Source organism: Dromiciops gliroides, chromosome 2 (assembly GCF_019393635.1).
Source record: "Dromiciops gliroides isolate mDroGli1 chromosome 2, mDroGli1.pri, whole genome shotgun sequence".
Classification (NCBI taxonomy): Eukaryota; Metazoa; Chordata; class Mammalia; order Microbiotheria; family Microbiotheriidae; genus Dromiciops; species Dromiciops gliroides.
Window position 1 is genome coordinate 307,717,805 of NC_057862.1, and position 14,272 is coordinate 307,732,076.

At 41.1% G+C, this 14,272-nt stretch overlaps 1 protein-coding gene across 1 annotated transcript in view; it reads right to left on the bottom strand.

The window, feature by feature from the left end:
• The window catches only part of SIL1 (SIL1 nucleotide exchange factor), a 259,687-nt gene extending 247,299 nt beyond the window's left edge, over positions 1-12,388 (bottom strand). Inside the window, exon 1 of the mRNA XM_043985393.1 lies at positions 12,258-12,388. The gene's annotated coding sequence lies outside the window, so the exon portion shown is untranslated. The remainder of the gene's footprint in view (positions 1-12,257) is intronic.
• Between the last annotated feature and the right edge of the window lie 1,884 nt (positions 12,389-14,272).

Genomic DNA, 14,272 nt, shown 5'->3' on the forward strand with positions numbered 1-14,272 from the left:
TGAATAAAAGACCAAGGGTGTTGGTGACTTCTTCCCTAAAGATCTAGTAACAATAACAGCAACAGCAACCCTAACCCCTTCTATCTGTAGAGTGCTTTTAAGCTATCAAAGTGCTCTCAAGGCCATATCTCATTTTCGTTTCTCAGGTACTCCTGAATCCAGGGCCCGGTGCTTTATCCACTAAGCCACCTAGCTGCCCCGAACCCAGCTCTTCTGACTCCTAGCTCCAATGATTCTTCTGGTGTATCAGAGATTGCCATCCTCCTAGTTTGTGCTGATACAGTCCTGCCATGATGAGGGAGAATAAACAAAGAGACTTTGAGCCTTCCAAGCCTAAGGATTCTATAGTTTAGATTTCAGTGGAGGAACCAAGGATCCGAATGGTCCCTTAAACACTCAACGCCTAGAATGGGGGGGGGGGGGAGGAGTTTTCCAGTTCAGAATATCTAAAGTATTTATTACCTCCTTAACCTTTTATTGGTTTCTATTCACTGAATTTAAACTGTAAACTACCAAGGTTATCTTCAATTTTGATTATCCCCAGTTCCATTGTCCCCACTGGCACGTCCTGGAAATAAAATGTGTATGCCTTTGGCTAAACAAATTCAGAGATAAACAAATTCTACAGGGGTACATTTTAAAAAGACCAAACTTAGCCAACCAGCTTGCACAAAGGAACCTCTCAGGCCCTCCTCCCCAGGTTTCCAGGGCTCCTCCCCCAGCTTCTAAGCTCCCTGCAGAGGCAGCTTTGCAGACAGGCTACTTCCAGAAGAGGAGGTGGATAGGTGGGAAGTGAATTCACTGACGAAAATTTGCTGGGAAAGATGATGTTTCATTGCATTCAATGATAATAAGTACCATAAAAATGCATAATCAGAGACTCCAACTGTGCCGGGATCCACAACAGTGACATAGCCAGGGGCCTCTTTAACCTGCTCACAGAGCAGCACACAATTACTAACCCTCCTGGTTTCTCTGTGGGTGGAAAACGCAGAGTGGGCTAAGCAACAGATTCAATACCCAGAGATATAAAAGTCTGAACTGCAGGATACCAGGCCTTACCTAGTTGATTCAGTTATGAAAAGAGAAGCCCAAAAAGCCTGGAAGGCAAGTAGAGAATAGGATACTTCAGAAAGCAAAGGATAAACAACTCCAGCTTTTCCTGGACCCACAGGGGTAGCCACCATTCATTCATACAATCATTCAATAAACATGTATTAAGCACCTGCTAAAAGAAAAAGATACTGTACTGCATGATCCCTACCTCCCTTAACAACTCCTTCCCTTATTTTCCCAACTGCTTTAGAGTCCAAAGATGCTAAATTCATTTTAAAAGGGTATCAAAGAAAAAATATTAAAACTATATTCTGTTTAGGCAGAAGTCTGCCAGAAACAATTTTATTTAACTCATCTAATATCTAAGCATTTCTAGCTTGGAAAGATGTCCTAATTGACTTAGGTTTTCCTATGCCTTCCAATATGTCTTCCCTAACCAGAGACAACCTGAAGTAAAATTTACTGGAATACTGAACAAGGAAAAATATCATAATATATTAAAAATAATTTTGGGGTTAACATTCTAAAACAAGAGTCACAATTTAGTTCCTTTCTTGATCACTTCCTCACAGGACTGATAAGGGACTCCTGCCAGTGATCTAAAGATATCTCCACCATTTCTCAATAAAAAAGGGTGGTTCATAACATCAATGGCTTTACATAATGGACCAAAAGGAGAATGCCCTAAATTGGGCCAACATCTCAATCTCAAAAACAAAGAATTCTTAGTTCCAAATTTTGATAATCCATTTGCCTAAGAAAGCCCTTTTGACCTACCTCACCTACAGAGTTTTATTTAAAAGATTTTAAATGTTTCCAAAGAGGGAACACAGGGGCAGCTAGGTGGTGCAGTGGATAGAGCACTGGCCCTAGATTCAGGAGGACCTGAGTTCAAATCCAGTCTCAGACACTTGACACTTACTAGCTGTGTGACCCTGGGCAAGTCACTTAACCCCAACTGCCTCACAAAAAAACAAAAACAAAAACAAAAAACAAAAACAAACAGGGAATACAAATTGTCCTCTACATTATCAGAGATACTATATCAATAGATCTAATTAGAAATAGTAATAAAACACATTACTTCTAAAGGAACCTGAAGTATGCCAACTTTTAGTTTCACATTGTCTGAGAATAACAATAGTGAGCCAACCTAGTATTTACTAAGAACCTACTATACGCCTACTATGTACTGAGAATACAAAGGCACACATACACAAAACCAGTCCCTGCTCTCAAGGAGCTCACACTAGAGAGGAGATAACATACAGAAAGACAGGCACAAACTAGATAACTGCAGGATAAACTGGAGAGAATCTGAAAGATTAAGATGGGCTAGGAAAAGCTTCTTGAAGGTGAGACTTTGGAAGAGACGATAATAAAGCCCGTAGGGGAGACAAGAGTCAGAAATTACAAGATGGAATGAGCCAGGCAGAGGAACTATCCAGTAAAAACCCGGGAGATGGGTCAGTCAGGAGATGGGAGCGTGGTGTCCATGGAAAAACAAAGAGGCCAGTGTCATTGGACTACAGTGTACGTGGAGAAGAGTAAGGTCTAAGAAGAGAGAAAAGGGAGAAAGGGGCCAGGTGATGAAGGGCTAGGAAAGTCAACTGGAGGATTTTCTATTTGATCCTGAAGACAATAGGGAACCACTGGAGCTTATTATCTAGGGGAGTGATCCAGTCAGACCTACATTTGAGGAAATGAAGGATGGACTGGAGTGGGGAGATACCCGAGTCAGGGAGACAAACCAGAATGCACCAAGGTGTCTGCAGTGTCCGAGGAGAGAAGGGTTTTATCCATGAGAGTATATAAAAGAGATGTTAGGAAGGTATAAATGACAGGACTTGACAAATGACTAGATATGGGGGTGAGAGATGACACCATGGCTGCCAATCTGGGTGACTTAATATTTGGGAATACCCTCTACAGTATTAGGGAGGTTTGGAGGAGGGGGAGGGGAGAACAATGAGCTCTGTTTTTAACTGCTCCATTGACTATATCTGTGGACATCCAGTTTTAGACATCTAAAAGACAGCTAGAGAAGCAAGACTGGGATAAGTAAGAGCAGTTACCTGAGAGTCACCTGCATAGAGATGATCAATGAAACCTTAGGATCACTGAGATCTAGCAAGTGAAATGGTATAGAAGGAGGAAGGGAGAGAGCTCAGAACTGAGCCTTGGGAAATCCCCAAGGTTACTAGGCAAGACATGGATGAAGAACTAGCAAAGGACACCTAGAAGAATCAGACAAGTAGGAGAAGAACCAGTGGAGAGTAGTGTCATAAAATACTAGAGAGAAGGAAGAAGAGCATGAACAACAATGTCAAACACTGCAGAGAGGTCCAAAAAGATGAGGACTGAGAAAAAGCCATAGATACAGCAATTAAAAAGATGACTAGTAACTTTGAGGAGAACCGTTTCAGTTGAATAAAGAGGTCAAAGGCTAGACTACAGACAATTTGGAAGCTGTTAATAAACAGTGAATAAGCAGTTAATAAACATTTATTGGTGCCTATTATGTGCAGTCACTGGGCTGGGGATACAAAGATAAAAGCCAGGTCCCCTACTCAAGGAGTTCACAGTCTAAGTGGAGAGACAACATGAAAACAGTTCTATACAAACAAGATATATGGGAGGAAAATTTGGAAATAATCAGAGAGGGAAGGAATTTAAATTAAGGGGAATCAAGAAAGGCTTCCTGTACAAGACAAACTTTAAAAGGAAGACAGGGAAGAAGGGAGGCACTGATCAAGAGGGAGAGCATCCTAGTCATGGGGAACAACAAACAAAAAATGCCCAGAGTCTGAAATGGAGTGCCTTGCACAGTACATGGAGGGTACTAGGGGCATCGAGGTGATGGCAGTGGATAGAGTCAGTCAGATCATCTTCCTGAGTTCAAATCTGGCCTCAGACACTTGCTAGTTGTGTGACCCTGGGCAAGTCATTTAACCCTGACTGTCACCCCCCCACACACACACACACCACAAAAAACAACAAGCAAAGAATTACACCCTCTGGCACACAAATCCAATTAGGAAGAAGAAGCAGGAAGAGGAAGAGGAGGGAAGAGGAGGGAGGAGGAGGGAGAAGGAGGGAGGAGGGAGAAGGAGAAGAAGAAGGAGAAGGAGAAGGAGAAGAAGGAGAAGAATTAGGTTGTATGCCTGAGTGACTGAAAGGATGGTGGTGCCCTCAACAATACTAGTTAAATTTGATAGGAGAAAGATTTGGGGGAAATGATGAGTTTAGTGTTAGACATGCTGAAGTTAAGATATATATGGGTCATCCAATTTGAGATGTTTAATAGGCAGACTGGAGATACAAGAATGGAAGTAGCTGGAAGATTAAATTTGAAAATTTGTAATTCTGAAAAATCATCAGCATAAGAACAATAATTAAATCTAAAGGAGCTGATAAAATCACCAAGTGAAATAGTATTTAAAGAAGGTTCAGGACAGAGCCCTGTGGAAGACCACAATTAGAGAGCATGACATGGATGAAGATCCAACAATGAGATTGAGAATGAGCAGTCAGGTTAGGAGAACCAGGAGAGATGGTATGAAAACCTAAAGAAAAAAAGAGTATCAAGGAGAAGAGGGTGGTCAACAGTGTCAAAAGCTGCAGAGAAGTTAAGAAGAATGAGGACTGAGAAAAGGACATTAGATTTGGTAAAATGTAGGCACATGGAAGGGAGGAGAAAACACAGAACAAAAGCTAGCTGGGGTGGATGGAGTAAGGGTTTTCTGAAGATGGGGAAACATGGGCATCTTTGTAGGCAGAAGGAAAAATAGCCAATAGACACATAACAATTGAAAATTAGAAGAAAAAAAAGAGTAAGGGAGCAACTAGGTGGCACAGTGATAGAGCACCCGTCCTGGATTCAGGAGGACCCGAGTTCAAATCTGTCCTCAGACATTTGACACTTACTAGCTATGTGACCCTGGGCAAGTCACTTACCCCAACTGCCTCACCCCCCCCCCAAAAAAAAAGAGAGTAGGGATGATAGAATGACTAATCTGTTGGGAGAAGATGGGACAGAATAGGATCACCTAAGCATATAGAGGGTTAGACCTTGGTAAGGAAAAAGGCCACCTCTTGAATGTTCATACCCTTTGACTCAGTGGTCCACTGCTAGGTCTGTATCCCAAGAGATCATAGAAGAAAAGGACCCACATGTACAAAATATTAATAGCAGCTCTCTTTGTGGTGGCAAGAGTTGAAATCAAGGGAATGCTCATCAATTGAGGAATGGCTAACAAGTTGTGGTATAGAAATGTAAAGGAATACTATTGTGCTGTAAGAAACGATGAGCAGAAGTTCAGAGAAACTGGAAGGACTTACATGAACTGATGCTGACTGAGAGGAACAGAACCAGGAGAACACTGTACACCAGTAACAGCAACATCGTGTGATGAACAACTGTGACAGACTTGGCTCTTCTCAGCAGTGCAAAGATCCAAAACAATTTCCAAACAGTCATGATAAAAAATGTTCTCAACATCCAGAAAAAAGAACTGTGGATTATGAATGCAGATTGAACCATACTGTTTCTACTTTGGGCTGAGGTTTTTTTCCATTCTTTTTTGAGGTTTTTTTCCCTTGTGCTCTGATTCTTCTTTCACAATATGACTAATACAGAAATATGTTTAATGTGATTGTACATATATAACCTATTTCAGATTGCTTTCCATCTTGGGGAGGTGGGAGGGGAGGATAGGAGAAAAATTTGGAACTAAAAATCCTATGAAACAAATGTTGAAAACTATCCTTACATGTAACTGGAAAATAATAAAATACTTTTTTTTTTTTAAAAAAGGCCACCTCTTCATGTGAAACAGAGTGGAGGATATAGTAGGTGAAGGTAACCTGAGTGACAGGAGATGAGGAAAATGGGAGAGAAGGGAGTTCTCAGTGAATGGCCTCCATTCTCAGCTTACTTGGATACCTGGTAGTTTAAGAAAATGAAAAATCTAGAAAAATCGGCTGTGTTAAGGGGGCTTGTGAATCAATTAGAGAAGTATTAAAAAATTGCTTTGCCTCAGTTGAGGATCCAGTTAAGATTATCTAACAAACTTGTAGTGGGGCCCCAGTCAGCACCGTTTCATGATTTTCTCCAGCTTTGTTTCAGTAGTAAATGAGTAGGAGCAAAGGAAGGGATGGCTGGAGTAATCCAAAATGGGGGTTTAGAAAAGCAAGATCTTTTTATAGGATAATATGGCAAAAAACTCAAGGGAAGAGAATAATAGAGTTAAACTGCTTACCAGTAAAGTCAATATGAGGGAGAAGAGACTCTAAACCAGTACAGGGGTGACAGCCTAAGGAAGAAATGAGAGGTAGAGAGATTGGAGAACTCAATGAGGAACGTGGTTTGAAGTAACAAGGCAGAAGAGGTAGAATGACATCAGATTATGATTAAGATAAAGCAATCTAGAGTTCATGACCATGGATGTGGGAACACTGATGGATGATAGCAAGATTAAGAGTTAAGTTCATCTCCATGTGAAGCTATGGTGAGGTGGGAGAATAAGTGATGTAGAAATAAGTTCACTTTTGGACTAAGGGAATTAGAAGGGAGTATCAACATGTATGTTGAAGTTCCCTAGGGATGAGGCTGTAATTGGAGAGTAGAGAAGACCGTGAGCCAAGCATTGAATTCATCAAGGAAGGAGAATGTCCTGAAGTTAGTAGACAAGTTATCAGGAATCCTGATTTGGTGATAAATATGGACTAAAAAAACCTCAAAGAACAAGTTACTTAATGGTGGTAAAGAAAACCCAGAAGTGACAATAGGAAGAAAGAAGTGTTTCAACTCTCTAAGCCCCCCAACAGGACCAATGAGACTGGGAGAGAAAGAAGGAAACAAGCACTTAATATGTGCCAGATACTATGCTAACATTTTACACATATTATCTCATTTGATCTTCATAACGACCCTGGGATAGAGCACTGGACCTGGATTCAGGAGGACCTGAGTTCAAATCCAGCCACAGACACTTGATACTTATTAGCTGTGTGACCCTGGGCAAGTCACTTAACCCCAATTGCCTCACCAAAAAAAACCAAACACCAAACAAACATAACAACCCTGGGGAGGTAGGTGCTATACCCCCATCTTACATATGGGGGAAACTGAGGCAAATAGAGGTTGACTTGCCTGGGGTCACACAGTTAATATCTGAGGTACTGAACTAAGGGCTTAAAACTCCAGGTCCAAGGGCAGCTAGGTGGTGCAGTAGAGCACCAGTCCTGGAATTCGGAAGACCTGAGTTCAAAATGCAGCCTCAGACACTTTACACTTACTAGCTGTGTGACCTTGGGCGAGTCACTTAACCCCAACTGCCTCACAAAAACAAAACAAAAACAAAACTCCAGATCCAAAGTCCATCATGGACACCTACTGTCTCTAGTGTAGTAAACCTGTTTCTCGGTACCCAGGACCTTGGAGCTGTCATAATGTTCTTCTGTTCTTTCCTTTCCCTTGGCCCCCTTCACCATGTGTTCACCATGAAGGATTTTTTCCCTTCTGGCCCCAATTCATTCTATGGAGAGCAAATATACCTCCTTCCAGCTTGTCTTCATGAGGCAATTTTAGCTTCTTGGACTAAGGATAACTAATCCCTTCCCTTAGTCAGTCTTAAAATGGGGGAGAAAGAGAAGGAGAAGAAACATAGAAGGGGCTCATAGTTTCCATCAGTTAGTGAGCTATGCAATTTAACTTTACACAGTCTAATGCATGTTTCTTTCTTTCTTTCTTTTTTAAAGTGAGGCAATTGGGGTTAAGTGACTTGCCCAAGGTCACACAACTAATGTTAAGTGTCTGAGGCCGAATTTGAACTCAGGTCCTCCTGACTCCAGGGCCGGTGCTCTATCCACTGCGTCACCAAGCTGCCCCCTTAATGCAATGTTTCTTAAACTGTGCTGCAAGGAACCTTGAAACATCTCAAGTTTGTTTTAAATCAATCTTAGGCTCTTTGTTAACAGACACAAAAATTGATATCAGAGTATTTTACTGTAATGGTTCCGACAGTTTTGTTTAAACCGAAGGGTTCTACCATCATGGAAAAGTATAGGAACCACTACTCTGAAGCAATTGTTTCTTAACATGGGATCCACCCTGCAATCCAACCAACTGGCCTTCTCTCTCTTCTTCCATCTCATCTCTTGTCTCCATGCCTTGCACTGCCTGTCTCTCATGTCTGGAATTGACTCTGTCCTATGTCATATGATCCTTCTCTTCTTTTATGATGCCGTTTAGGTACCATTTTCAACATTAAGTCTTTCCTAATCCCAATAGTTAGCACTTCCCTCTCAAATTACCTTGGTGATATCATCCACTTCCATAGATTTAATTACCATCTGTATATTGGTGATTCTCAAAACTATTTATGTATCCACTCTATCTCTTTGCCAACCCCTCTTAATTCTAGTGCCCAGCCTCTTAATTATTCCCTATTAATTCTGTACTGCATATAGCTTCTTGGTACATATTTGTTTGTTGTCTCCCCATTGGATTGTGAGCACTTAGCATGGTGTCTGGTACGTAAAAAGTGCTTAATATTTATCAGCTACCAAACTAACTTGTATAAATTTATATTTATTGTATGTTTTGCTGCATATATTTTATGTGTATTTGTCTCCTCCATTAGATTATTAGTTCACTGCATATGGAGATTAGTTCATTCTTCGTACTTTTATCCCTAGCACCTAGCACAGTGCCTGCCACATAGTGGGAACTTAATATTTGTTGAATGACTGACCAAACTATGTTCAAACACTGTGTAACATCCTTTTTAATAACTCCAGTGGAGGCAAAATTTCATCCTTTAGGGGTGGGTTTAATTTCTGGAAATAATGAAGTCAGTCCCATAATTATGCTCAACAATTTCCTATTCTTCACCCCATATCTCAGTGAACAAATCTGTTCAGTCTACTTACACCATCTTGCATCTTTCCCCTTTTTCCATTCACAAGGCCATCATCCTGGTTCGGATCCTCATATCCTTTAACTAGGACTATTGCACGCACTTGAACACGCGTGCGCTCACACACACACACACACACACACACACACACACACACACACACACACACACACACACACACACACACACACACCCCTACCAGCAGCTAGTCTTTCTCCCCTCCAATCTAGTCTCTAGAGCTGCCAAATTAAAATAATCTTTCTAAAGCACAATTCCAATGACATCACTCTCTGCTCCAGTCTTCACTGACTCCCCTATTGTCTCTAGGATAAAATATAAACTCCTTATCTTGGAATTTAAAACCTTTCACAATCTGGTTCTAACCTCTCTTTCCACGTTTATTTCATATTATCCTTAATGCACTTCTTCTATTCCAAAACATCTTACTTACCATTTCCTCAAACTCAGCACTCCATCTCCCGGCTCCCTGCCTTTAACACTCCTTAATATATGGAATGTACTCATCTCAAACTATTAGAATCTCCAGCTTCCTTCAAGGATCAGTACCTATGCCACCTCCTTCAGGAAGCCTTTCTTGATGCCCTCAGTTGTTAGTGCTCTAACCTGCTACAAACAACCATTGGTCTGCACGTTGCATCCCTTTCCCCAAACAAATTCCCTGAGAAGGAGTGGAGAATTCTGTGTCATTTTCCCTTTGTATCCCCAGTGCCTGTTGGATCAATTAGAGTAATGTGGGTGGATCTGGTGAATACCCTTTTTAGTCAAAAACTAGGTGTAATTGAATAAAATACTTACAACTATTTTTCTTCTGTTGCTCAAACTGTCTCCAAAGGCAATTCTGAAAGAGTAAAAGAAATATTGTGAATGGTATTTTGGAATAAAACGCAGTCTCCAAGAGTCTATGAAGATAATAATTATTTGAAGATATTTAATACTGCATTTGTTAAAAATTTATCTCATTACTTTTTTTTAATATCACATTACTTTTTAATAACACCTCTTCCTATTTCTTCCTTGATCCAAGAAAAAAATAAAAAAGAAAGCTATCATTGAGAAATATATAAGGAGATTTAGGAAAGGCTGGAGACTGGGTTTTGCTAACATTTATACTTGCCTTTATTACATATTCATTCATCTACCCTCTGTGAAGTAGGGAAATTATTCTTTCCCTTAACCCTATGGTTCTCAAACTTTTTGATCTCAGGACCCCTCTATTCTCTTAAAAACTGAGGACTCCAAAAGAGTTTTTGTTTACATGTGTTACATCTATTAACATTTACCATATCAGAAATTGAAATTGATAAAATTTTAAAATGTTTATTCATTTAAAAATAACAAAAAAATCCACTGTGTTCATCTGAAAAATAACCATATTTTCTGAAACAAAAATAAGAAAACTGTCATTGTTTTACATGATTTGAAAATCTCTTTAATGTCTGGCCTAATAGAAAACAGCTGACTATCATATCTGCTTCTACATTTCAATCTGTTGCAATACTTTGTTTTGGTTGAAGTATATAAAGAAATGCAGACTCACACAGTTGGAAAAGGGAATAGTACTTTAATGGCCCCTTTTAGATGACTGTGGACATTCTCTGATACTACATCAAAACTGGACAAGGGGTAGTTTCTTAAAGGTTAATTGCAATGTGGAACCTGGAAAACACTATATAATCAAAAGAATAGGAACCAAAAGTTAAATAACATCTTAGTATTATTATGAAAATAGTTTTGACTTTGGTTCCCCGAAGGGTTTCATGGACCCCCAGAGGTGCAAGGACCCATACTTTATGATTGATGTCTTAACCTATGACAAGAAAAGCATGAACGTGAAAGGTCCTTAGCATCATCTAGTGGAACCTCTTCATTTACTAAGGCCCCAAAAAGGATAGAGGCTTACCTAAATGGACAAAGCGTATTAAGTTACAGAGGCAAGATGTGAAAAGATCCTCTGACTTCTTAATTATCAATTCAAAACAATTATCAAATTCTTGTGAGAAAGCCCAAATTTAAACCGTGGCCGTCATCTCCAGAAACTGAGGATTCATTCTCTTATTGAAGCCAAAATCAGATCCTTAGTAGCATTCACCGTGTGACCCCTAAGCAAGTTGCTTAACTTCTCACGGATTCAGTATCCTCATCTATAAATTGAGGCTAGTAAAAACAGAGATCATTATGAAAAGCACTTGGCAAATCTTAAACGACTATATAAATCCTAGGTAGTGATAGTAGTAGTATCTTATCGATAGAGTTCTACCTGACGTCAACATCCTGCAAAAATTTTAGACGCATAGATGGTGCAGTGGATAGAATGGCTAGTGGACTGAACATGAGTCCACATCTAGCCTCACAGACTTCCTAGCAGTGTGACCCTGGTCAATCACTTAACCTTTATGTGCCTTAGCTTCCTTCCTCTCTAAAATAGATAATAACAACTGCCTCCCAGGGTTGTTGTAAGGAAAACCTATGATATAATATTGGTAAAATGAATTTGCAAACTTAAAGAGACATATAAATGCTATGATTTTATCAGAAAAGTGGAACAAGCACTTAAAAGGGAGATAATCCAAAACACCCTTTTCACCGTCAAAACTATCACTTATGTTTACAAACATGGAAGACTCGCAAAGTTATGTCCCAAAGAGTCAGCCTCTCTTGACCATACTAAGAGGTCATTTTTCCTCCTTCCTGCTTCAGAGGACGCTTGTGCTTTGTTATTGGGGTTGTCTGGCTGGTTGGTTTGAACTGAGGCAGGAAAGCCCGTTAGATATGAAACAGGTGCAGCCCCTTCAAATCTCTTCCCCTCCCCCAAATAAAAATGGCCACAGAAATGGATGCCCAAGAAACACAGAAGGGAAGCCAATAGCCTCAGCTTCCCGGTGATCTTGGCCCTGACCTCGCCACAGACAAAATTCCACTTGCACCCCTCGTTCTTCGCCCCTCCCCGCGTCGGGGAAGCCCTCACCTAGCGGCCAGCCTGGGGGTACACGCCAAGGAGGGGGGAAGTTAAGGGGAAATGGCCAAGGCCCTCTATGTGAGGGAAAAAACTCCTGGAGGGGAGGGGGTCTCCCGTGGGAGTGGCCAGGGGAGGGGGAAAGGGAGAGGCGGGGCCTTGTAGGGAAGTGCGGTTGGTGAGTGGACCGGCCTCTACAAGGTAGGCACGGGGGACGGGGTAATAATGGAGAAGCCGCCTTTGGCAAGGCTGACAATCCCCGTGAGCCACAGCCCGAGCCCCGCTCCGAAACTCAACACCCCTACCTTCGATTTCCCTCCCAGCAGAAAATAGGGAAGACCTGCGCAGCCCCCAGAATTCCAGGCGCCCACGGCAGCCACCAGCGTCCCCTTCCCGTGCGCAGGCGCAGACCCAGCAAGCCTCCTCTCCTCCCGCGCGCTAATATTGCGTCACCCACATAACTATCCAATCGCAGGCTGTCAGAACTTGGCGGTGGTAGTCGCCATCAGTTGAGTTTCCCCTAGACCAAAACTGGCAGGATTACGTACTCCGTCGCTGAGGCCCCGCCCCTTCTTTGATTGTGTAAGTTACCGCACGTCTCCCTTTGCCAGCAAAGAGGCCATTTTTAAAACAAATTTTTTGTCCCTCCACTGGTACCTGAATGGTCAAAAATTTCCCTCGATTAAACCAAGGCACTGAGCAAGTAGATAACGTCCCTGCTATGGGGATACAAAGAAAAGCAGAAATGGAATCAAAAAAAAGGAATTTCTCCCCATCTCCTACTAAAAAAACTATGTAATAAGAGTCAACAAGCATTATTAATCGCTTACTATGTTCCAGGCACTGTGCTCATGGTAATGGCACATAGGGCTCTAAGGTTGAAGAGGACCTTTACAAATATTATCTCATTTGATCCTCACAATAACCCGCAAAATAGATATTATGATAAATATTATCCCCATTTTTACATATTAAGGAAAGGTGTCACATTGCTAAGAAGTGTCTGAGGCTGGATTTGAACTCAGCTCTTCAAGATTCACTGTCTACCATTCAGTGATAGGCCTGCTAAAGTGGGATTTTTTAAAAAATTCTCTCCCTCTCCTTAATATTTATGTTTTCTGCCTGCAAAACATTTTACTTACATTAACTCATATAAAACATGGTTACTTGTTTCTCATCTGTACTATTGGAAGGGTAGATAATTTAAAGTATATAATCCCCAAATGACATTCAAATATAACTGATAAACATAAATCAGAAATATTTTTACCTTGTAATTTTGTTTTCATTTGTAATGATTTTTAAAGAGGTCAGGAAATATACAGGGGTTGGGTATTGGATTCTGGATTCAGGAATATTAGGTTTTGAATCTTGGCATTGACACAAAGTTTCTGAACCTTTGTTTTCCATATACATAAAAAAGGGCTTAATGATAACTATTTTTTCTTTCGCAAACTTTAAAGCACTGTGTAAATGTCATTACAAATGAATTTGTAAACTGAGGGTAGAGGGAAAGAGACAAGGATGACTGATTATAACCCATTCCAGGATTGTGGAGAGTTGGACATAGGCTGCAGTTACAACATATTCCTATGGAGGTACAATGGAGGAGGTACTTCTCCATCTGACTGAAGGGAGGGGAGTAGAGATGGGAGGGAAGAAGGCAAACATTTATTATTAAACACCCTACCATGTGCCAGGGATGTGTGGGTTGTTCAAGGGGGACTAGCACTTCTGGTGTGAGGGCTTGCTGAGCCCTTTTCAGGACCTCTCATTGACGTTTGGTGTCCTCCTAGCTCTCACCTGTGGCTCCAAGAAGCTGTAGGGTGAAAAAAAAAGCTGTAGGGTACACAGCAGCCGCACCCTGGTAAAACCCTCTTGGCAAAAGGGCTAAACCAGGTTGAGGGTAACCTATGGGCCTCAAACCTGTCAGGTAGTTAGAGGGTTATCTACTCCAAGAATGTGAAGACATCCCCCAGTGGAATGGGAAGATGAGAACAATTTTTTCCAATGGCCATGAATGTGGCCAAAGCATGCACTGTGGATTGCTTAGAGCTTGGTCAGACATGGAAGACTCCAAGGTCAGGCACTGGGCCATCACTAGTCATCAGACTTTTGTCTTGCCCCTGGACTTCAATGACTCAGGAAGAGAGAGTGAGGCTGAAGATATTGTACAATGCTACTTCAATCAAATCCAATTGACATGAAAGTCAAAGGCATTACCCTATGATGTCATAGGTCCTTTTTTTTTTGGTGAGGCAATTGGGGTTAAGTGACACAGCTAGTAAGTGTCAAGTGTCTGAGGCCAGATTTGAACTCA